Genomic DNA, 17,128 nt, shown 5'->3' on the forward strand with positions numbered 1-17,128 from the left:
CCCCTTGTAGGGCTCTTTCCACTCATACTCCCTGCGCCCTCCCCAGAACACCTGAGGACTCTCTGGAGCTCACACACTCTCAACAGATCAAACTGCTGTAGATCAGCCACTGCTCGACCCTCTTCTGAGGCCGCGCCTTGCACCCAGTGCTGACAGCCCCTCCACCCCACCCCACCCAGACACTGCTGCTCTGAGCTTCACACAACCTCTGGGTGTTCCATCATTGCTACGGGGTCCGAATGGCCCAAGGAGGCCCTGGGATGCTTAGCGCTGGCCAGGGTTTGAGCCAATATTATGGTTGTAACTTGACAGACCTACTCCCTTTGTCTAGTACACATTTTTTTAGCTGTATCCCACAGCAGGCTGGCATGGACCCTAAGTGGGTGCAGTTTGTTGCATATTTCCCACTCAGGGTCACACACAGGCCATCAAGGTGATGTGTAGGTATACCTGGACCCTCTATGCCTACCTAATCCTAGTGGTTCAAGTTATTTTTCCGGAAGTTTCCTCACACTCCGCGTAACAGAGTTGGCACAAACCGATGTGGAGGACTTGTTACCTAACTCCACACAAACCGGGTATGGATACAGGCAGTTGCACTTTGCACGATGGCGTAGGACCACGGAAACGACTGAGCAAGTTGGAACCCTGCAAAGCGATCTTGCTAATCAACGGGGAAAATTACAATTATTCTGTGACCCTTAAAAATGTTTGTCAAAACGTTTAAAACTTTCAGCTGGGGCAGAGGGTGGATGTGGACTAGAAGGGGTCCATGGGGAGAAAAGGGGGATATCTGTAATACTTTCAACAGTAAAGATAAATTTTAAAAAACAACATTTAAACTCTTTTGTTGGTTATAAGTGCATGGGGAAATGAAAAATTAGGAAAACTGATATTTACTTATTACACTGAAATTTAAAACAGAAACATTGAGAATGAAACGTTCTCTTTATAAAAACGTATCCAGAGCACTGTGAACAGGTCTTGCCTCCTTCCTCTCATTGTGTGACTGAGGATGTAGAGCAAGCATCTCTCTGGGCCTTGGTGCGTTGTCCTATTTCTTTCTAAGTTTGGGCCAGCTCACAGTATTTTATCTTTGCCCTTGCAACGCCATGAACTACCTATGCGTATTCCTCTAAGGTGAAGATTTTCGCTCGTGTCACTTCCTTTGGGACCTCTTCATTTTCTTGGAACCTGGGTGTAAATTTCACAGCAGCATCCTTCTCTGAGCTAGAAGCTTCACTAGTAGGTTAACATCAGTCAACTCATGCTGAATTCCAAAAGGATGCAACCAGCCTCCACCAATAGGAAACGGTTCTCCTGCAATCACCATTTTTTTTTTCATTGAGGCAACTAACATCAATGCTTTGGCCTGAGTGCTAACCAGACTAATTAGGATTTTAAAATGTTACCGTTTTCAATCCAAAGTAGAATAAAATACTCCATTTCAACCAGAAGTGGCTTTCTGTTTCTAGTGTCATTTAATCTAAAGGATGAAGCGACTTTGCCTTCTTTTTTATACTCATTGGACTTCTCTAATTTGGATCATACCACAATTTCTAGCCGCCCCAGGTCTTATCCTATCTTTGCTTGGCTGTTGCCTTTTTCAAATCTAGTCACATCCAATCTCTCTTCCAGCATTATTCAATTTTTTTGTGTGTCTTTGTCATAGTTTTATTTTTGCTAGCTAACCCTCTACAGATTATCCATTTCTAGTAAAATGTCACGTGGGTTTATCACTGGGAGGCCATACGTTGCTGCCTGTGCATGAACTGAGTAACAGACACACGGAGACCAGTCACGGACAGACTTAGAAAGAAGTGATGCGATTGGTCACATCAGGATGCGCCTCCCTTGTTATGTAGTCATCTGTGGTCTGAAAAGCAGACAGTGAAATTTGTACTTTATGCAAATACAGTCCTATACTGTGGTGACTGAAATCTGAACCATTTTGTTGGGGACTGGTATTAGTTAACTAAATTACAGTAATTGAAACTTGTGCGTATTGGAACCATGCAATGTTTTATGAACACTGTTTATCAAATGTTCCTGAGCACATTTGTAGCGCGGCACTTCACCCACCTCGTGGTTGGGAGGTTGCATGTGATTACTTCTGGCCAAGGAACTGTGAGCAGAAGTCACATGGATCACTCCCATGCCATAGCACTGGACTGCCAGTCAGACTGGCCCAGCCCCCGAGGATCTGAGAAGGTGGCTGCCCTGTTACCTTGGGTCCCCGAGCAACAAAGATCAGCAGAGGCCCTGCTGAGATGTCATGCACATGAAGCATCAGCAAGAACCAAACCTTGCTTTGAAGCTACGGAGGTCTTAGGGTTGTTTGTTTCTGCAGCACAACAGCCCATTCTGATCGATGTGATATATAATTAGGAGAGAACCTAGGAAAAGGAGGATAAGGAACAAGGCAGAATTCAGAAGCCAGAAATTAGCAGCTAATAGTCAAAAGGGCTCCAAGTTGGTGGGGGAGGGGTAGACAAAGAATCAGGGACATGTACTGAAAACAAACAAAAAGACTTTATATGGTAAAAAAAAAAAAAAAAAAACCCCCCCCACACACACACAGGAAATAGGTATCTAGTTCAATAAATTAAAAAGTAAACACTCTGATAACCTCCACTCAAATCAAGAACCAGACTCAGTCAACCACCGCAGGGGCTTCTGCCTGTGTCCAGTTTCACCGCAGACCCCCGCATGCCTTCTGTCAGTTACCCCTTACCTGTCTTTAATGTGAATGACCTCCTTCCTTTCTCTACAGCATTATCCGCACACATGCACCCTCAACATTTTACTAATACACTTAAGTCTCTTGTAATGTACAGATTTTCTGTCCACTGCTTTCCCCTTCTGAAAGTATTTGCTGAAGAATGTACTTATTATCTACCGTGTCTGTGATACAGTGTGGCAGTTATCTTCACCAACAAGGAGAAATCTGACCCTGACTGAGGTGCGCTGCCTCACCCAGCATTGTGACTGATTTTCCCAGAAAGGTTCGCCCACTTTCAAGGGCAAATATTATGCCCAGACCTTGGATTTATGTGAAGAGTACATATGAGTTTTAATAAAATGTTGTATTGATTTTATATTTAATATTTCTAAATGTATATTATAATATTTATGTCTCTGCTATAGTACGTCTTTATTAAAATAATAAAATTTTCTAGTTTCCAAATAAAGTAAAATTTGAAGGTGAAAAAAGTGGGTCATTTGCAGGGTTTCCCAGAGTGTGGGTGCTGTGGCTTGCACCCCCTTGGTGATCCTCTGACTCTGTAATTCCTCTAAATGGCTAGTCCGATCTATAGGTTGATCGAATTTGGGTTTGGTTATTTTTGGCAAGATGACTTCATAAGTGGTGATGCATTTGTTTACCAAAAGGCACACACTCGTCTACAAAATATTTCTTTTGTATTATGAAAGCCAATGATGTTCAATTCCAAACTCAGTCTAGACCTACTAATGTACCTGGGGCCACAGAATGTGGAATTCCAGTTCAGAACTTCCCTTCTTCTACTATTTGGTTACTCACGTTAGAATTCAAACAGGAGAATCAGGGTAAATGCTTGATTTTTGTCCCCCCAAGCTCAAAGCTTTGTCACATGGAGGTAAGTTGGCTAAGGTCTGAAATTGGCAAAACTGTCATAAAGACCAGGATGGCCTCCATCTGCCCCACCTTCTCTCACTCTGCCTTTGACCGCTAAGAGTTCACCCCAGGCCATTTGCACCCTACCATTTTCTCTCCATCTCCCCACCCCATCAGAGCCCATCTTCAAGAAGGGAAGGTCCTCATTTCCTTCCCCCTTAGTAGATAGATTGTGGGCACCACCCATCCTAGAGGTTTGTAGATTTTAAACCACTTCTCCCAAATATTCTGTCACAATCCTTGTGGAATTGAAAACAGGTAGCCATGAGGCCAAACCCAACTTGTGATTACGTTTTGTTTTGGCCAACAAGAGTGTTTGCACTTGTTAGGGCTTTTTGTTTCTTTTTAAGTTGAATGAGACTACCTCTGAATGGGGGGTTTTCTCTCTGGTGAGATCAGAGTCCACCACCCCTCTTGTATTACACCTGCCCTGTTTTCTGACTCCCAAAGATACTGGTGTTTGCCACATCTGTCTTACAGCTTATAGAGAGGGGTGAGTAGCCCATTTCACAGGAGAACGCACGAGAACTGAAGAACTGATGAGAAGCGCCGAGTGAGACCTCAGTGGAAAGGGCCAGGCCCTGAGTGCTCTGGGAAGCAGACCACATTGGGGGGAATAGGTGATGGGATCCTCTCTAGCCCAGCACAAACTAAAACCCACATTCTTTTTCTTCCCTTTTACAGAGACGGCACAAGGAAGCATGATAAAATGAGGCCTAAGATAATATTTGGGGGGAAAGTTTATTTATTTAGGGTCTGTTTGCATTAGACCGTCGGGCAAAGAGAGGCCCGTTAAAGACTTGTCCCGAATGGCTGGGCTGGAGAAGCACAAATCCAATGTCAATAGTTGGAAATAGAAGTGTTTGGTTTCATTAAACTTCTCTTTAAAAAACATTTCTTTCCTTTTCCCGAGGCAATCTGAGGGAAGGAGATACAGAGCCGGAAAGAGACAGAGAGGAGGAAGGAGCAAACTGAAGCCAGGGTCGGAGGTAGGGGGCTGTCCCAGAGGACCTCACTCCCCTCGGAGTGACTGCAGCCAAGGGTGTCACACCTGACCCAGAGCAGGCGCCTGGAGTCATCCGCTGCCTGCAAGGGCTGTTGCTAATTGAGTGCAGGGGAGCCCACAGCAAACTTTAAAACAAAACGCGTGAAAATGAACAAATGATCAACTCAGGGCCAGCTCTGGGGGGAACGACTTGAATTCTGTGTTCTCCTATGGCCTCTTGAATTCTGTGTTCTCCTCTCAGCAGCAGCTGCCTCCTTTCACCCCGCTGCCCGCCCCCCCCCATCATGCCCCCCCCCATCATGCCCCCCCCCCCACACACACACACACCAAGCAGGCCCTTGGCTGCCCCGAGGCAGAGGTGTGGCTCTAGTCAGACAGATGGGGTTTTCAGGTTAAAATCCTAGCCTGGCGCTTGTTAACTGGGTCGCATAGGGCAAATTCTTTGTGCCTCAGTTTCCTCATCTGTAAAATGGAGAAATGAAAATGCCTCATGCCTACTGAAAGGATAGAATAGGAAACATGCTTAGATGGTACCCAGCTTTTAGGATGAGTTTGGTAACTGTTGTTGTTATTCTCTTAGTTTTAGAGCTCCCTCTCTCTTTACCTTTGGCCTTCCATTACCTGCCACACTCCAGCAATCCCACTAGATTTGTCCGAATAGATAAATGCGCCTAGAGAAATGAAAACACGTGTTCTCTTGCAAGGAATTTCGCACACTGTCCCATTCAGTTTCCATGCAGCTCCATGGATGCCACAACCTCACCCTCTCCACACACCCCAGTTCATATGCCCCATCGGCCTGGATTGCTCTCTTCATTCACCTTCACCCACTCCAATCTAGTCTAAGGCCCACACTACAATGAAATGTTTTCTGTTTCAAGAAAACCAACCCATAAGAAAGTAAATGTACTGATTGCACAGTTGCAAAGTCCAGGGGATAGGTCTGTCTTTGGGCAAGGCTTGACTCGGAGTCTCATTAGAAGGCACTAGGACCTTGTGTCATCTCTTGGTCTTGCTTCTTCCATGTTGGTACCACCCTCAGACAGACTGCACTTGTGGTAGCAAGAGGTTTGTATTGCAGAACGAACCCTAAGTTCAAGCCCAGTGAGAAAGAGAACTTTGCTCTCTCCTAATAGCATCAGCAGATGTTGCATCTGTTCCTTAGCTATGACTGGTTTGCAGGTCCATCCTTGGACCAGTGTTATAATTGGGGGATAGAAGGAGAAATGTTGCCCCCATCTATAGCCCAATCTACAGTTCCTGGGCTGATGAGGGGGAAAGGGATACTTCCCAGGAAGAAATCTGGGTAGTTTCCAAAATAAGGGAAAATGAACATGTAGGAACCATACCCAGCAAATATCCATGACATACACATCTCTTCCAAAACTCATCCTCAACAATTCCAGCCAAATGTATTTTCTGCACTCCTGGCCTAATTCTTAATAAGGCCACTCATGCCAGCAATGGCTTTTATGGTATTCTTTTGTTGGGAGTAAACCTTGCTGCATCAGCTACTCTGTGAACCACTTTCAGGTGAAGACTGTTCCTATATCCTTCATTTGGCAATACATCATGTACTGCCTTCTTGTACTGCACTGTTATGCTTCTATTACTGACATTGAACTTCCCATTTATGTATGCCTTATCTTTTCTTCAGATTATAGACTTCATGGCAGGAAACAAGGGTACGTCTTTCCATAATAACTAGAGGTCTGGTGCACAAAAATTTGTGCACTTCGGGGGGGAGGGTGTGGGTCCCTCAGCCTGGCCTGCGCCCTCTCACAGTCTGGGACCCCTTGGGGGATGTCCGACTGACTGCTTAGGCCCACTCCCCGGGGTATTGGGCCTAAGCTGGCAGTCGGACATCCCTCTGGCAGCCCGGGAGCCCTCAGGGGATGTCTAATGGCTTAGGCCCGCTAGTCAGACATCCTTAGTGCTGCTGCTGAGGCAGGAGAGGCTCCCGCCACCACCACTGCGCTGGCCAGCCATGAGCTGGTTTCTGGTTGAGCGGCGCTCCCCCTATGGAAGTGCACTGACCACCAGGGGGCAGCTCCTGTGTTGAGCATCTGCCCCCTGGTGGTCAGTGCACGTCATAGCGACCAGTTGTTCCCAGTTGGTCCGCCATTAGGGTCAATTTGCATATTACCCTTTTATTATATAGGATTACAACTTTCACTGGTTGAATGTCTGTGAGGTGCTAAATAACATTCTTGGAATCGTAGATTTAGAAGAAACATCAATTTTGGACAGGACCTTATAATCTAACGCAGGTCCCTCCTTTTATAAGGAGTTAGAACAGGGCCCAGAGTAATGTGCTGATTATAAAAGCAAGCTAGAAAAACTTAAAATCAAAATCCTTTGAACCATAGTTAGCACCTATATATATAAAAGCCTAATATGCAAAGTGTCCCCTTGGGAGTTTGACCAACCGGGAGTTCGATCACTCGCTATGATGTGCGCTGACCACCAGGGGGCAGTGTGGAATGAAGGAAGGCCCCAGCCAGCAGCTGGCAGCTGCTAGGGACCCTATCCATGCATGAATTTCATGCACTGGGCCTCTAGTTTTATAATGTTGATTGACTGATGATTGCAAATTCAATGGCTTTCCCACTGAACCTTTATATAAGATCAGGAACATGCTAAGGAGGCCCACTTTCACCAAGACTTAGCCAGACAAATTAGGCAAGAAAAAGAAATATAAGTTATCCAAATTGGATACAAAGAAGTAAAATTGTCTCTGTTTGCAAGTGACATAATCTTACATGTAGAAACTCCTGAAGATTCCACAAGTTATTAGCACTAATAAATGATTTCAGCAAAGTTACAGGATACAAAATCAATATACAAAGATCAATTGCATTTAAAAAAATTTTTTCTTATTGTGATAAGAATACTGAACTTGAGATCTAATCTACCCTCTTAACAAATTGTTCAGTGTACAATACAATATTACTGATTATACGTACAATTTTGTACAACTCTCTAGAACTTACTCATCTTTCTTAACTAAAACTTGATGCTTATTGATTAGTAACTCCCCTTTCACCCTCCCCAGCCCCTGAAAACCACCATTCCACTCTCTAATTCTGTGAATTTGGCTAGTTTAGATATCTCAAATAAGTGAAATCATGAAGTATTTGTCTTTTTGTGACTGACTTATTTCATTTAGCATAATGTCTTAAAGATTCATCCATGTTGCTGCAATTGCTGAATTTCCTTCTTTTTTAAGGCTGAATAAGATTCCATTGTATGTGTATACTACATTTTCTTTATCCATTTATCAATCAAAGCACATTTAAATTGTTTTCATATCTTGACTATTGTTACTAGTGCTGCAATGAACATGGGAGTGTTAATATCAATTTGAGATCTTGATTTCAATTCTTTTGAATAAATATTCAGAAATAGGATTGCTGGATCATATGGTAGTTCTAGTTTTAATTCTTTGAGAAACCTTCTACTGTTTTCCATATGGCTGCACCATTTTGTGTTCTTACCAATAGAGTACAAAAGTTCCAATTTCTCCACATCCTCACCAACACACTATTTTTGATCATAGCCATCCTAACAGGTGAGAGGTAGTATCTCATTGTGGGTTTTAATTTCTTTTCCCTGATGGTTAGTGATGTTGAGCATCTTTTTGTGTACCTGTTGGCCATTTGTATGTCTCCTTTAGAGAAAGGTCTATTCAAGTTCTTTGCCCATTTTAAAAAATTGGGTTATCAGGTTGTTTACTTTTAAATTGTAGGAGGTCTTTATATTAACCCCTTATCAGATATACTAGAGGCCCAGTGCATGAAATTTGTGCACGGCGGGGGGGGGGGGGGTGTCCCTCAGCCCAGCCTGCACCCTCTCCAATCTGGGACCCCTTGAGGGATGTCCAACTGCCCATTTAGGCCCGATCCTAGTGGGATCGGGCCTAAATGGGCAGTTGGACATCCCTCTCACAATCCAGGACTGCTGGCTCCCAACTGCAATCCCATGCAGGCCTGGTTCCCCCCAACTGCCCTCCCCTGCAGGCCTGGTCCCCTGCCAACTGCCCTCCCCTGTAGGCCTGGTCCCCCCCAACTGCCCTCCCCTGCAGGCCTGGTCCCCCCCAACTGCCCTTCCCTGCAGGCCTCGGTCCCCCACAACTGCCCTCCCCTGCAGGCCTGGGTCCCCCCCAACTGCCCTCCCCTGCTGGCCTGGTATCCCCCAACTGCCCTCCCTTGCTGGCCTGGTATCCCCCAACTGCCCTCCTCTGTCAGCCTGGTCACCCCCAACTGCCTTCCCCTGCAGGCCTGGTCCCCCCCACTGCCCTCCCTTGCAGGCCTGGTCCCCCCCAACCGTCCTTCCCTACAGGTCTGGTCCCCCACCAACTGCCCTCCCTTGCTGGCCTGGTATCCCCCAACTGCCCTCCTCTGTCAGCCTGGTCACCCCCAACTGCCTTCCCCTGCAGGCCTGGTCCCCCCCAACTGCCTTCCCTTGCAGGCCTGGTCCCCTCCAACTGTCCTTCCCTGCAGGTCTGGTCCCCCGCCAACTGCCCTCTTTTGCAGGCCTGGTACCCCCCAACTGCCCTCCCCTGCAGGCCTGGTCCCCCCCAACTGCCCTCTCTTGCAGGCCTGGTACCCCCCAACTGCCCTCCCTTGCAGGCCTGGTCTCCCCCAACTGCCCTCCTCTGTCGGCCTGGTCACCCCCAACTGCCCTCCTCTGCTTTCTTGGTCACCCCTAACTTTCCACAACTGCCCTCCCCTGCAGGCCATCTTGTGGCGGCCACCTTGTGGTGGCCATCTTGTGTCCACATGGGGGCAGCCATCTTGTATCTTGGTGTGACTGTCAATTTGCATATTACTCTTTTATTATATAGGATGGTTTGCAAATATTTTCTCCCATTCCATAGGTTGCCATTTCACTGTTGACTGTTTCATTTGCCATATAGAAACTTTTTAGTTTGATGAATTTGTTTATTTTTGCTTTTTATGCCTCTGCTTTTTATTCATTTTGAGTTGATTTTTGTGTGTGGTATAAAGATAAGGGTGCAATTTAATTTCTTTTTGCATGTGGATATCCAATTATCTCAACACCATTTGTTGAAAAGACTATTCTTTCTCCATATTCTGGTTGGCTGTAGATATACATGGGTTTATTTCTGGGCTCTCTATTCTACTCCATTGATCCATATGTCTATCTTTAGGCTAGTAACATATTGTTTTGATTACTGTAGCTCTGTAATATATTTTGAAATCAGGAAGTAATTGCGTCTTGGTCCAAGCATCACAAGAGCTCCAGTCTGCCTGCCTGGGCCTGTGGGCTAGGGGCTCAGTGGCAAGGAGAGAGGAATATAACCCTTCAACAAACAAACACAATACTCATCTGACCTTTCATTCCTCAGGGAATAGAGATTAAGCTAGGGCAGGTCCTTAACAGGTAAATAAAAGAAATCCACAAAATAAGAGAAACACCAAAATGATGTCAAACCAGTTTGGACACTTTATCCAAAGCCTTTGCTATTACCTGCAATGATTACCTGGCAAAGCTCCTTTTCATCTGGAGGTTACTACCCCGGGCCCAAGACTCCTCTCTAGGACCTGGCCAAGGGCTTTATCCCAATGCAACCCAAGCTGACCTCTAGGGAAGAGCCACCGTGAGACCCTTTGACCTGGTGCTCAGGTCAAAGGGTCTCCAGAGACATCAACCAGCCCTCAGTCAAGGGAGAAGAGAACTGGGGAGGCATGGCACTGAGAAGTCTCTCCAGTTCTCCTCATTCCTCTTTAGCAGATATAGGGCTCCCTGGGTGCCAGACCAGGGCATGGACTGGTGATCAACTCAACATAGCCCTCAGTCCCACAGGAAACCTGCAGCAGATAAGTGCCACCTACTTCCCACCACCCCTGTCTTCTGCTGTGGGGGTTTGGGTGAAAAGGGCATGGAGGGGTGTTGGGGAGAGGGACACAGTCTTATGTGGATTAATTGAAAGGATGTTGTCCCCAGATCCCAGGTCTGATCCTTGTTTCATCACTTTCTAGCTGCCTGCTCCCAGGCAACCTCTCCATGTCTGGCTGCACTAACTTAGGAGGGGGTGGAGATGGGCAGGACCCCTCCCTGCTCTGAGTTAGGTGATGGTTTATTCTGATGGCATGCTATCACTTGCACCAACAACACACCCACAGGCCACATCTCCAGGACATTTGGTTTCTCCATGGTCAATTGAGACCAGATCTCCACTCCAGCTTGTGCCATGGAGCAACAAGGTAATGCCACCCACAGTGAAGGGCATTGCTCTGAGCCAAACTGCATCTGAAGCCCACCTCTGCCCCCTCTCCTTTCCCCAGTCTCCCTGCCTGAAAATGGAGATGATAGAGATACTTCCTATCTTGTAGGGTTTTTAGGAGGATTCAATGAGACGATTTAGACAAAACCTCTGAGAACAGTGCTGGCTCTTGGGAAGTGCAATATAAGAGTTGGCTGTTATTGCCATGAGCATTCAGGAGCCAACAAAGCTCCCAAAACACCATCTGAGCTAACAGAACGTCCAAGCACAGATCCCAAGGACTTTGTCTCAGGGAAAGTTGAGCCTCTCGCAGACCTGGGGCCAGAGGAAATGGTCTTGGATGTTCTCTCCCTCACTCTGGAAGGTGAGGACTGGCCGGCTCTCTGGCCTGGAGATGAGAGCCCCTCCCAGCCTCCAGCTCCAGGGGCCATTAGGAAGGAGCTGTTGACACTGACCAGCCACACCCCACATTTGCACAGTGCGGCCTGGCAGGCTGGCCGTGGCCTCCTTTCCCAGAGGGCTTGTGCCAGACGGCTCCATTACTGTGGGGTGCATTTCAGGCCTTCTCGCTATTATCAGCTTCTCACTTTCAGCTGCTGGATCAGGGGCAGGATCCTTCCCTTCCTCCCTGTGCCCCATCATTGGGTGTCTGCTTTCACGGCAGCCTGGCCTGCCCAGATGAGCCATCGGCAGCCTGACCTGCCCAGGTGAGCCATCACCTGCCCTGGTGAAGGCTTCCCCCAACATGCCCACGTAGACCCGCCCAGACACTGCCCCGCATGTCCTCAGTTGAAATCCAACTCTTGTCCCCCAGTCACAACCCAAATGAATATGTTTAGACGGGGGGTTGGGAGGTGAGGAAGGGGCTAGGTCCTCACTGTCCAGTCTGTGCCACCAGCATTTCAAGGTCTCTGCTGGTCATCAGTTTCCTGCAGTGATGACCAGCTGTAAAGATAAAAGAGAAAACGATAGAAAAGGAAAAGCAAGGTTTTCCCACCAGAGTCATAAACAGTAGATTCACAAAAATGTGCCATTCCCCTCTCTACTCCTCTGCGCAGACAGTGTCCCCTCTCGCAGTGCCCTGTCCCTCTCTTGCCTGAAGCTGCTCTGTGACATGAGCTCTGAGATCCTCCCCTGCTGGTCCCTCCTTCCCAAACAGGCATGCAGGAGCTGGGAGTGCTCCCCTACCATACCCAAGTCTTTATGGTACATTCACTCCTTGAAGGGGGGTAGGAGACTTCATTTTTGAATAAACAAACAAACAAAAACATCTTCCATCAAAGAGCTCCGCAGCCATTCCAGGGGGAAGGGACAGTTTGGCAGCTGGTCCCTATCCCTCACTGGCGCTGCCCTTTTGTTCCCATTGCCACCAAGTCCCCTTGTCCAACTGGATCTCCTGCCAGGTGTGGACCGCACCCTCTTTGTCCCCCTTTGCAGAGCTCAGACAGGCTGGAATTCCCTAAAAATAACCTCACAGAAAAGCAATGAAATGAACAAAGAGAACAAAAACAGCTGAACAACAGATGTGCTTACTGAGCGCAGGTACCTAATCCTAAAACAAGCAGTCTCACCACCCCTCGCTGGCCAGCTCTGCTTTCTCCCGCCTCTGCCAGGAAAGACCCTCTCACGGAAAGCTTTCTGACACTCACCGTCCCTCTCCGCCCAGCCAGGCAGAAGTGCTAAGAGAAAGGGCAGGTGTTATTCAGAGTGCAGGACACACCTGGCCTGTGTCTGAGCCAAGGTCAAAGGGCAGGTTGGGTCCCTAAGTCCCCTAAATTAGAGCAGAATCCTACTGGGTGAAGCAGCTCCCCCTTCCCCACTTAGAGAGAAGTATTCACGGAAGGAGACCTAGCAGGAGGAGGGGAGCCGGTGAGGCCAGGCTTGGCGGCAAGGCCAAGTCTAGACATTGGAGCAGGTGTCTGGCTCCAGCTTTGCTTTTTGTCGCTCTGGCCATATCCCCACCTTTTCTGGGCCTCAGTTTCCCCATTGGTAAAAGGGGGCAGTTTGAATAGGTGAATATTCTTTCATCTCTAGCACTGGGTAGTTCTGTAATTTTTCATCTTTGACCACCACTTCCCAGGTGAGAAAATTCCTGTCCACCCAGTCAGGTCTCATATGTGCTACCCTGATAAAGGTATCAACTCCCAACATAATTACAACAGCTAACCAGCCTGAATGGTGACCAGCTGCCAGAAACTACTATAGTTACTTTACACATGTGGACTCATTTCCTCCTCACAAGAGTCCTGAGCAGAGAGCCTAGTATCCCCATTTCACAGATGACTAACTGAGGCACAAGTGATTAAGAGAATCCCAGGCTGGTAGGTAAAAGGATGGGCTTCAGGCAGTGTGGTCCCAGGGTCTGTGCTCTGATCTCACAGACTAAATACTTCTTCATGATGAGTGACTATAATCTCTAAATACACACAATAGCCAAAAGGTAGAAATAAAGCAAATACCCATCAATGGATAAATGAATAAACAAAATGGGATATAGCTATACCATGGAATATTATTTAGTCTTAAAGAAGAATGAAATTCTGACACATGCTCTGAAAATGGATGAACCTTGAAAACATTAGGCTAAGTGAAATGAGCCAAACACAAAATGGAAAATATTATATGACTAGAGGCCCAGTGTACGAGTTCCTGCATGGGTGGGATCCAGCTGGCCTAGCCCTAATCAGAGCAGATCGGGTCTGGGCCTGTAGGGAGGAGGAGATGGCAGGAGGTTGGCCGGCCAGGCTGGCTGGGGGAAGGGGCCGAGGGCAATTGGCCGGCAGGCCCCGCCCCCGATTGGGGTTGGGGGCCGATTGGGAGTGGGGCCAGCATGGGAAGGGGCTGTGGGTGGTGGGCTGGCTGGCCCCACCCCTGAATGGGGTGGGTGGGGGTTGCCGATCAGGGGCCAGTGGCCTGGGGGAGGGGCCATGGGTGGTTGGCCAGCGGGCCCTGGCCCTGATCGGGGTGGGGGGGCCGATCTGGGGTGGGGCCAGCCAGGGGGAGGGGCTGCAGGAGGTTGGCCGTCAAGCCCCTCCCTCTATTGGGGTGGGGGGTGTGATCAGGGGTGGGCTGGCCAGGGGGAGGGGCTGCGGGCCTATCATGGTGGGGCAGGCTGATCAGGGGCTCAGCTAGCCAGGGGGGAAGGGAGGGGGCGTTTGGCCAGCAGGCTCCACTCTTGATCGGGGTGGGAGAGTCCAATCGGGGGCAGGCTGGCAGGGGGAGGGGCCTCGAGGTTGGCCTCTGGCTCCACCCTGTGATCAGGCGGTTCTCTGGCCACAGTGGGCATCATAGTGACCAGTTGTTAGTTCGTTATGGCCGTTATGGTAGCTGCCTTTTTATATATATAGATTCCACTTACATGAAATATCTAGACCTGACAAATTCAGAGAAACGGAGAATAGATAGAGGTACCAGGGCCTGAAGGGAGGGGAGAATGGGGTATTACTGTTTAATGGGTACAGGGTTTCTATGATTATAAAGTCCCAGAAATGGAGAGTGGAGATGGTATCCCAACATTATAAATGTACTTAATGCGACTGAATTGTATACTTAAAAATAGTTAAGATGGTAGATTTTGTTATATTTATATGAAAACAAAATTTTAAATATCTATAATAGAATAGACACCACTTATTTGAGCACCTACTATGTCCCCATAACCCTAGGAGCTTTATGCATCTCCTTATCATTCCACCTACTTTATAGGCAAGGACCCGCGGTAGTAAGTGGCATGCAAACCCAGAGCAGGGAGAAATGTGAGAAGTCTCAGAACAAGCTGAGATGAACCAGGATGTGGGGCCCTCACACCCCTACTGTGCTTGCCAGGTTTCACAAATTCCTCCTTTGCCTTTTCTCACATCTCTCCCTGCACTTGTTACTTCCCCCCTCCTCGTTTTATGGCCAACCAAGACCTTCCTGCCTCACCCCTTAACTGACATTACCACCTCTGCCCATGATATCTCCCATCCACCCCCAGCACAAAAGGACAACCTTGTCAGGATTTGGGGTACAGAGTGGGCTCACAGTCCATCAGGGTTCATTCTGTGCTAAGGGAGAAAGAGGCCAGATCTCCACTAAAGGTGACCCCGGGCAAGCAGCCACCCACTCACTCTCCTCCACCCCCACTGGGAGGTCCTGCCAGGGCCAGGGGCAGCTGGCTGACAACTGACTGTCCCCAGAAGAACCTCCTGGAGGCTGAGCAGGTGACTCCATGGAGTGCCAGGCCTGTTGGTTACTAGTTGATCCCATTCTCAGTTGACCTTGAATGTGAATACAGTCAAGGTGAGAAGTTTCATTTGCCTTTTAAATAATGAACTGCCCATTGCACCTGAAGCACATGGCATTTTGCATTCAGGTCACCCAGGAAAGCCAAGCACACCGACATCTAGGCCACCTTGTCCAGTTGTAGCCTCCTGAGGCATTGGCCTAACCCTGAAGGTCGCATACAGGCACAAAGCGTCCTTAGAAACTCCTCACACGGGAGGTTCAGGCAATGTCGCCAGTCACCAAGGTTGTGACCGTCAGGGCTGGAAGGGTGTTTGGGTGTGTGACTCATGATTTGCTTTCTCTGCCCCACATTCCCCCAGATATTTCCCTGGCATTCTGTTCCCAGGTCCTGCACCCAGCCAGTGACAGTAAATCCCCAGATGTCCACTGATGAGCTGTGACTCTTCTTAGGGACCTTGAACAGCTAACAGTGACCCAAGAAGTAAAACCTGGGGGGCAGGGAGGGGAGGGAGTAGGGGGAGGGCGTCTCTGTACCTCTGCACAGTGTGGAGGAAAGTTTTTAAAGCATATGGGTCTCTCCAAACACCCCTTTAATCATGTCCAGGAAGGGTGACCTCTACCAGCTGGCAGATTTAAAGCTCAGCTCCCAGGCTCTGGGGAAAGGCACTGTGGCAGAACAGAGTGGACGCTGGTGTCAACTTCCAGAGTCTGACTCCTGACTGTCACTAACCAGCCATGCGACTTTGAGCCTGTTGTGGCTGAATTTTCCTCCTTTATAAACTAGAGATAATAACAAAACTGACTTTAGGATATTGAAGAGCATTACATGGATGAAGCACACAAAACGTATTTAAGACAGTACTTAGTACAAAGGTCCTAGTCAATAAATATTGGCTTTTATTATGATGGAGAATGACCTTGGTAGTCAATCAGAGAATATTTCCCCCTGAAACCAGACTCAGTCTCAGATTACTCAACGCAGCACAGCAAGTAGCCACTACCAACTGGCCAGGGATAACATCTAAGACAAAATCCATTTGAAACCACTGAATCTATTTTTTTTTTCTTAACTTGGCATTTAGTGCTCTTCCCCTCTGAATCAGGACTCCTATACTTCTCTACCCTCATCTCCTATTATGCCAATGCTAGGACCACCCTCCTCACAACACACATGCCCATTTGATCCAAAATCGATCCCTAACTTCCCTATGCACAATTTTCAACAGCTTTAATGAGATACAATTCATATGCCATACAATTCCCCCATTTAAAGTGTACCTCCACTTTTCATGAAGATGGCTCCGAGAGCAAAGAAGAAAACCCCTACCCAAGCCAAAGCAATGGCTTTGAAGGCAGAGGAAGCAATGCTGAAAGGCATCCATAGCCACACAGAAAGAAGATCTGCATGTTCCCACCCTCAGATGGCTCCAGGCACTGCGGCTCCCAAGGCAGCCCTTGAAATATTCTCGGAACAGTGCCCCTGGGAGAAACCAGCTTGACCACCATGCTATCATAAAGTTCCCCCTGACTACAAGTCAGTCATGAAAGAAAAAGAAGACACCAGTACATTTGTGTTCACTGTGGATGCCAAGGCCAATGAGCACCAGATCAAACAGGCTGTGAAGAAGCTCTATGACACTGACGTGGCCAACGTCAACACCCTCATCAGTCCCGATGGAGAGAAGAAGGCATATGTTCGACTGTCTTCCAACTATGATGCTTTGGATGTTGCCAACAAAATTTGGCTTATCTAAACTGAGCCCAACTAGCTAATTCTCAATATTAAAAATATTCACTGTAAAAAAAATTAAATAAAGTATACAATTCTATGGCTTTAAGTATTCTATCTAATAAAAGAGTAATATGCAAATTGACCATACCTCTGCTACACCCACGAGCCACGCCCACCAGCCACACCCACCAGCCAATCAGGAGCAAATATGCAAATAAACCCAACCAAGATGGCTGCGGCCACGGAGAGCAAGAGGGA

The 17,128-nt window shown here is 47.7% G+C and overlaps 1 pseudogene; it reads left to right on the forward strand.

The window, feature by feature from the left end:
• The first annotated feature begins 16,433 nt into the window (after positions 1-16,433).
• LOC129151897 (60S ribosomal protein L23a-like) lies at positions 16,434-16,892 on the forward strand (annotated as a pseudogene).
• The last annotated feature ends 236 nt before the right edge of the window (positions 16,893-17,128 follow it).

This window comes from Eptesicus fuscus, chromosome 16, assembly GCF_027574615.1.
Source record: "Eptesicus fuscus isolate TK198812 chromosome 16, DD_ASM_mEF_20220401, whole genome shotgun sequence".
NCBI lineage: Eukaryota > Metazoa > Chordata > Mammalia > Chiroptera > Vespertilionidae > Eptesicus > Eptesicus fuscus.